General features: G+C 43.4%; 1 pseudogene; it reads left to right on the top strand.

The window, feature by feature from the left end:
* Positions 1 to 1,336: 1,336 nt before the first annotated feature.
* On the top strand, positions 1,337 to 4,583 carry LOC140629861 (integrator complex subunit 4 pseudogene; annotated as a pseudogene).
* The last annotated feature ends 2,459 nt before the right edge of the window (positions 4,584 to 7,042 follow it).

Genomic DNA, 7,042 nt, shown 5'->3' on the forward strand with positions numbered 1-7,042 from the left:
GTGGGCTGCTGACATGATGTTGCTCAGGGGCCAAAGCTGGTTGCTGCACTGAGGCAGGTGATTCCTTTGGCATGGCATGCCGGGGACATTGATAGTGGGCACCTGGGGGAGCTCTTGTTGCAGGGTGGCCAAGTGTGTAGGTGGCTCCTCCAGGTTGGGACAGTGAATCAGAGGTGTGACTGCCTTGTAAATTGACTTGGCCTCAGCAGCTAGCTTCTCGGCTCGGGCCATGCACTCAGCACCAACTGCCATGCCCGGCTCAAACTGCTCAGGCCCATAAGTTTCAGCTTGCCCCAGTGTAGTAGCTCTGGCGGGCTCTTGATTTCGTTTAGGATGTTGCTCAGTGGCCGAAGTCGGTTGCTTCACTGAGGCAGGTGGCTGCTCTGTCATGTGGGGGATCCCGATAGCATGCCCCTTGGCATGCTCTTCCTCCAGGGTGGCCATGGGTACAGGTACTTTTTCACATTTGAAATACATTATTGCATATTTGCTTATGTTAAAAAAAAAAACTGTGTCCAAAACTTAAAGATTCTTATTTACTGATGCATTTAAATCTTTCTCATGATGATCTACGGCATTTAACATAGTAGTGAAATTGTTCGTATCTGTGCCTTCAGCAGCTTTTACTTCTGTACTTGTGGTGTTCCTGTTTATATCACTCGGATATCTTTTGAAAAACAATGACATACTTTAGAACCCTGAAGATTTCCCTGGTGTTTTTTTTTTTTTTAGTGTCATACATTTCCATTTATTGGACCTACTGAATACATCAGTTAAATGTTTGCTTATTTTACATAAAGGGCCCATTTTCTTTTTTTTTTTTTGAATTTTTAATTTTTTTTTAAATTTTTATTTATTTATGATAGTCACAGAGAGAGAGAGAGAGAGAGAGAGAGAGGCAGAGACACAGGCAGAGGGAGAAGCAGGCTCCATGCACCGGGAGCCCGATGTGGGATTCGATCCCGGGTCTCCAGGATCGCGCCCTGGGCCAAAGGCAGGCACCAAACCGCTGCGCCACCCAGGGATCCCCAGAATTTTTAATTTTTTATTGGAGTTCAATTTGTCCACATATAGCACAACACCCAGTGCTCATCCCGCCAAGTGCCCCCCTCATTGCCCATCACCCAGTCACCCACCCCCACCCACTTCCCCTTCCACTACCCCTTGTTTGTTTCCCAGAGTTAGGTGTCTCCTGTTTTGTCACCCTCACTGATACTTTCACTCATTTTCTCTCCTTTGCCTTTATTCCCTTTCACTAATTTTTATATTTCCCAAATGAATGAGACCATATAATGTGTGTCCTTTTCCGATTGACTGTTTTCACTCAGCATAATACCCGGGACAGCTGCACCCCAATGTTTATAGCAGCAATGTCCACAATAGCCAAACTGTGGAAGGAACCTCGGTGTCCATCGAAAGATGATGGATCAAGAAGCTGTGGTCTGGCGGGAAGTCATGGCGGCTCACCTAAAGAAACGAGTGTACGACGAATTCACTAAGGAGGTCCAGCAACAACAGGAGGAAATTGCAACCAAGAAACTGCGATTGACAAAACCAAGTAAATCTGCAGCACTCCACGTAGATCTGTGTAAAGCTCCCTTCCCAGCGGATGCTTTGCAGTATCTACTCCAGTTTGCCAGAAAGCCTGTTGAAGCAGAAAGTGTGGAAGGAGTAGTTAGGATTCTCTTGGAACATTATTATGGAGAATGATCCATCTGTGAGACTGAAAATTGCATCATTGTTGGGTTTATTATCAAAGACTGCAGGATTTTCACCAGACTGCATTATGGATGATGCCATTAACATCCTGCAGAATGAAAAGTCTCATCAAGTCCTTGCTCAACTGTTGGACAGCTTGCTTGCAACTGGCACCAGACTCCCAGAGAATCAAGCTATCCAGATGGGATTAGTTGATGTAGCCTGCAAGCACCTCACAGATACGTCTCATGGTGTAAGAAATAAGTGCCTGCAATTACTTGGCAATCTTGGCTCTTTGGAGAAAAGTGTCACAAAAGATGGAGAAGGCCTAGCTGTCAGAGATGTCCAGAAGATGATAGGGGATTACTTCAGTGACCAAGACCCACGTGTCAGAACAGCAGCTAGAAAAGCCATGTTGCAGCTTCATGAGAGAGGACTGAAATTACACCAAGCAATTTATAATCAGGCCTGTAAATTGTTGTCTGATGACTATGAACAAGGGCGCAGTGCTGCAGTCCAACTTATCTGGGTTGTCAGTCAGCTCTATCCTGAAAGCGTTGTCCCCATTCCTTCTTCTAATGAAGAAATTCGCTTAGTTGGTGATGCATTTGGAAAAATTTGCCCCATGGTCAATGATGGCTCCTGGGTGGTTCGAGTTCAGGCTGCAAAGCTGTTGGGCTCAATGGAACAAGTCAGTTCTCATTTCCTGGAGCAAACACTCGACAAGAAGCTCATGTCCGATCTCAGGAGAAAATGCACTGCACATGAACATGCCAAGGAACTTTACAGGTCAGGAGAGTTTTCCAGTGGCAGAAAGTGAGGAGGTGATGCTCCCAAAGAAGAAATAGATACAGGAGCTGTGAACTTGATTGAGTCAGGAGCTTGTGGAGCCTTTGTTCAGGGATTGGAAGATGAGATGTATGAGGTCCTCATTGCTGCTGTGGAGGCTCTCTGCGTGCTGGCCCAATCTTCACCTTCTTTTGCAGAGAAGTGCCGCCCTGATTTCCTGGTTGACATGTTTAATGATGAAATTGAGGAAGTACATCTGCAGCCCATACACAGCATGAGAAAAATTTCTAATAATATCACTCTCCGAGAGGATCAGCTTGACACTGTCCTGGCTGTGTTAGAGGATTCATCCAGAGATATTCGAGAGGCTCTTCATGAACTTTTATGCTGTACTAATGTTTCGACTAAAGAAGGGATTCATCTTGCACTGGCGGAACTGCTGAAAAATTTAACCAAGTACCCTACTGATAGGGACTCTATATGGAAGTGCTTGAAGTTTCTGGGAAGTCGGCATCCAACCCTGGTGCTTCCCTTGGTGCCAGAGCTCCTGAGCACCCATCCATTTTTTGACACAGCTGAACCAGACATGGATGAACCAGCTTACATTGCAGTTTTGGTTCTTATTTTTAATGCTGCTAAAACCTGTTCAACAATGCCAGCACTGTTCTCAGATCATACCTTCAGGCATTATGCCTACCTCTGAGACAGTCTTTCTCATCTTGTTCCTGCCTTAAGGTTACCAGGTAGAAAACTAGTGTCATCGGCCATTTCTCCCGGTATTGCGCCCCATGAGGACCCGTCCCATCAGTTCCTGCAGCAGAGCTCTGAAAGGGTGTACAGTCTTCAGAGCACCGGAACCCTCAGGGAACCCAGAAGCTGCTGGAGTTCACCATCCAGGATCTTCAAAAACTTGGAGAACTTCAGTCTGAACTAGCAGGAGTCGCTGCTAGGAGTTCTCGGCTACCTATCTTTGGTGTCAGCTTCTTCTCCTCAAGGCCTTGCAAGAAAAGCTCTGGAATGTGGCTGCCCCTTTATATTTGAAGCAGAGTGACTTGGCCTCCACAGCAGCAAAACAGATCATGGAAGAGACCTACCAAATGGAGTTCATGTACAGTGGTGTGGAGAATAAACAGGTGGTGATTATACATCACCTGAGGCTGCAGGCCAAAGCCTTGCAACTTATAGTAACAGCACGGACTACTCGAGGAGTTGACCCCTTATTTGGGATGTGTCAAAACTTTTTACAGGAAGTGGACTTTTTTCAGAGGTGTTTTATTGCGGATTTGCCCCACCTAAAGGACAGCTTTGTGGACAAACTTCTTGACCTTATGCCCCGACTCATGACATCCAAACCTGTGGAAGTGGTCAAAATTCTACGGACCATGCTGAGGCAGAGTACCTTCTTGCACCTCCCCCTTCCAGAGCAGATCCACACACTTCAGCCAGCATCATTGAGCCAGCAGGTGAGTCAGACAACCCCTTGCAGTTTACATCTGGATTGGTTGTGGCCCTGCATGTCGATGTGACCCTGGAAAATGTCCAGGACCCTCAGAGTGCTGTGAAGGTCCAGGTCTTCTATCCAGATGGCCAGGCTCAGATGATTCATCCTAAGCCGGCAGACTTGCAGAATCCTGGCCCAGGGCGCCACCGGCTTATCACTCAGGTGTACCCCTCCCATACTGCCTGGACAGAACCATGCCAGGTGGATGTGAGGCTGCTGCTGGCCTACAACTCCAATTCCCGCATTCCCAAATCCCCCTGGATTGACGGTGGCGAAGTGTCACCCCAGGTGGAAACCAGCATCGAGGGCACCATCCCCTTCAGCAAGTCTGTGAAAGTTTCCATAATGCCCAAACCTGCAAGGCGCTGAGTCACAAGCATTGTGTAGAGCTAAAGCTGAGAAAGACCTTCTTAGGTAGCAGAGTGAGCCCGAAGCCTAGAGCACTTCACCTGGAGCCGGCGTATGGGCATGAGCACCATCACCCTTATCGTCTCATCTGGTATCAAACACAAAATAAATTATTTTGCATTAAAAAAACAAAAACCTTCAAGTCCACACCTCTTCCTTCCCTGACTCCCCCCACCACCTCAATAAAGTTGAGAAAACAACAACAACAACAAGAATCTGTGGTCTATGATACAATGGAATATTACTCAGCCATTAGAAACGACAAATGCCGTGAAAGGAGAGTGATGTTTGTCTACTTGTTGGGTTCATGTTGTTGTACGTGTGTGTGCAGCCAACCAGCAGTGCTCATTATGTACCAGATCATCTACTAAGAATAGTCTTTTACCCAAAACCAGGAAAGAGGAGAGAGAAAGAACTAGTTTTGAGAGCTTTTTGATTTGGAAAAAGCATTACAAAAATCACGATTTTCATTATACAGTAAGGGAGTAGCTTCCTTCATTCTCGTGAGGATTAACGATAGAGGGAGTCCTGTGAAATGAAGACCACTTTGTATTCCAATTTAATTTCTTGAATTTCTTAATTGTTTCCTTTTCTTTTTGGTTTTTACTGACATTCAAAAACTGAAAAACTTCTAGCTCATAACTTTGTTGCATTTCTAGGTCCTTGCAGCAACAAAAGGAGATTGTCATATTAGGACTAGAACTTTAAGTGAGTCCTAAAGTATTGGAAGAAAATTCTAAAATATACATTGAGGTTCTACAAGGAAAAGATTGAGTTTAAACAAAAGAGCCTGAGCTAATTCTTCCAGAAGGTTTGTTACTTTGAATTCAGAGCCCTTTTACAAGTATATTAGAAAAATAAGTAGTCCCACAGTATCAGTCGATTCATGTATAAATGAGAAGAGGGCTAACATTAATGAAACTACCTCTAAAGTAGTTGACTGCCAAGCTGATTGTTAAATTGGTTATTATGGAAACAGGAGAACCAACTCACACACTTAGAAATGAGGTCCCAGACTGGAAGCACTGGTAAATGTAGCTGCTCATAATCTAAGTTAAATAATTCCTTGACAATCTGAGTAGATCTATATCATCATGGTGGTCTTATATGTAATTTAGGGTGTTTAGTAGGAAATTATTGAATGGACTTCATGATTCTCTAGAGCTTATTTTTGAGAGGTGCTAGTGAATCAGGAGGGAAAAAAATAAATGCTCAAAAAAGTCCTATTGCCATCTTACACATTTGGGGAAACTGTAAGAATATGTCCAAAGAATCTTGGTCTTCAATACTTTTATATACAGTAATAACTAACACCATAAAATAGCACTTATTTAGATAGAATTGATGGTAGACGTGGCAGTACTACATCCTTTTCTACAATGTCTGAGTGTTTGTAGTACTTAAGACCTTTCCATCAGGCATCAACATTAAATATTGAATACCTCTAGAAAGTGTGAAAATAATTTTGTCTTTGGAAGTAGTTAACGTGCAGTTTTTCCGTGTGTCCCATTGGACTTTTCTAGTGATGATTCTCCTAGGATGCTTTATCAGTAGGTGTCTGGATTTTATGGACTAAAAAGCTGATATTTTCTTTTATAATTGAAATCTGTAAATTATCTTTATACTTAATTTTCTATGTCCATTCATAGCAAAAAGTAAGCAAAATATCCCAAGACAAAGAATGATGGTTCCCCCCCCCCACCAAACCTTGAGCATAACCGTTGAGGAACAAGAACTGTCGGAGATCTATGTGTGTGTATCTGTACATACATCCATGCATACATGGCAAGATTTAACAGAAATCACAATTCCGACATCATCTGTGGTTTATGTCACAGCTCTTCTCTGTCGTCAGCCTCTGTTTTTCTCTTTGGGCTTTCGTTGAAAAATACTCAGCCTCATATCTTTTGCTCTGAGACTTTAACTGTAATCCTTGAATTCTTAATTTCAGTTCAGAAACCCTAGTCGTAGAACTCATGAGTCTCCAGATTTCCATGACTGTCACCAAAAATGGAAAATCCTATAGGTTTGCCTTTTTTTTTTTTAATCTAAAGACTTAAAAGCAAGAAAAGAAAAAAAAATGCTTCTTTCTGTCTTGACAAACATGAGGAAGAAACTGCAAACAGGAATACAGGTGGAAGCAACTCCTTCTGTAGCCTCCCCTTGTACTTTTAAAAGAGTTTTGTCATGGGGTTAATGATGGAGAAAGTTGACAACAGGCATTGTATATGTCTGCTGTTCGCAAACTGTATTGTGTGACCGTATTTTTTTCCCAGTCATTGAAAGGATTCTCCCAGTGTGATACCTCTTAATTTAAAGAAAAAAGTGTTTTTTTCTCCTGTAAAATAGTCATCATTTGGAACTGGAGGGTATTACGCTCAGTGAAGTAAGTCAATCGGAGAAGGGCAAACATTATAATGTCTCATTCTTTTGGGGCATATAAAAATAGTGAAAAGGAATAAAGGGGAAAGGAGAAAAAATGAGTGGGAAATATCAGAAAGGGAGACAGAACATGACAGACTCCTCACTCTGGAAAATGAACAAGGGGTGGAAGAAAAGGAGGTAGGGTGGGGGTGTGGGGTGACTGGGTGACGAACATTGAGGGGGACACTTGATGGGATGAGTGCTGGGTGTTATGCTATATGT

The sequence above is a fragment of the Canis lupus genome, unplaced genomic scaffold, assembly GCF_048164855.1.
Source record: "Canis lupus baileyi unplaced genomic scaffold, mCanLup2.hap1 Scaffold_285, whole genome shotgun sequence".
Taxonomy (NCBI): domain Eukaryota; kingdom Metazoa; phylum Chordata; class Mammalia; order Carnivora; family Canidae; genus Canis; species Canis lupus.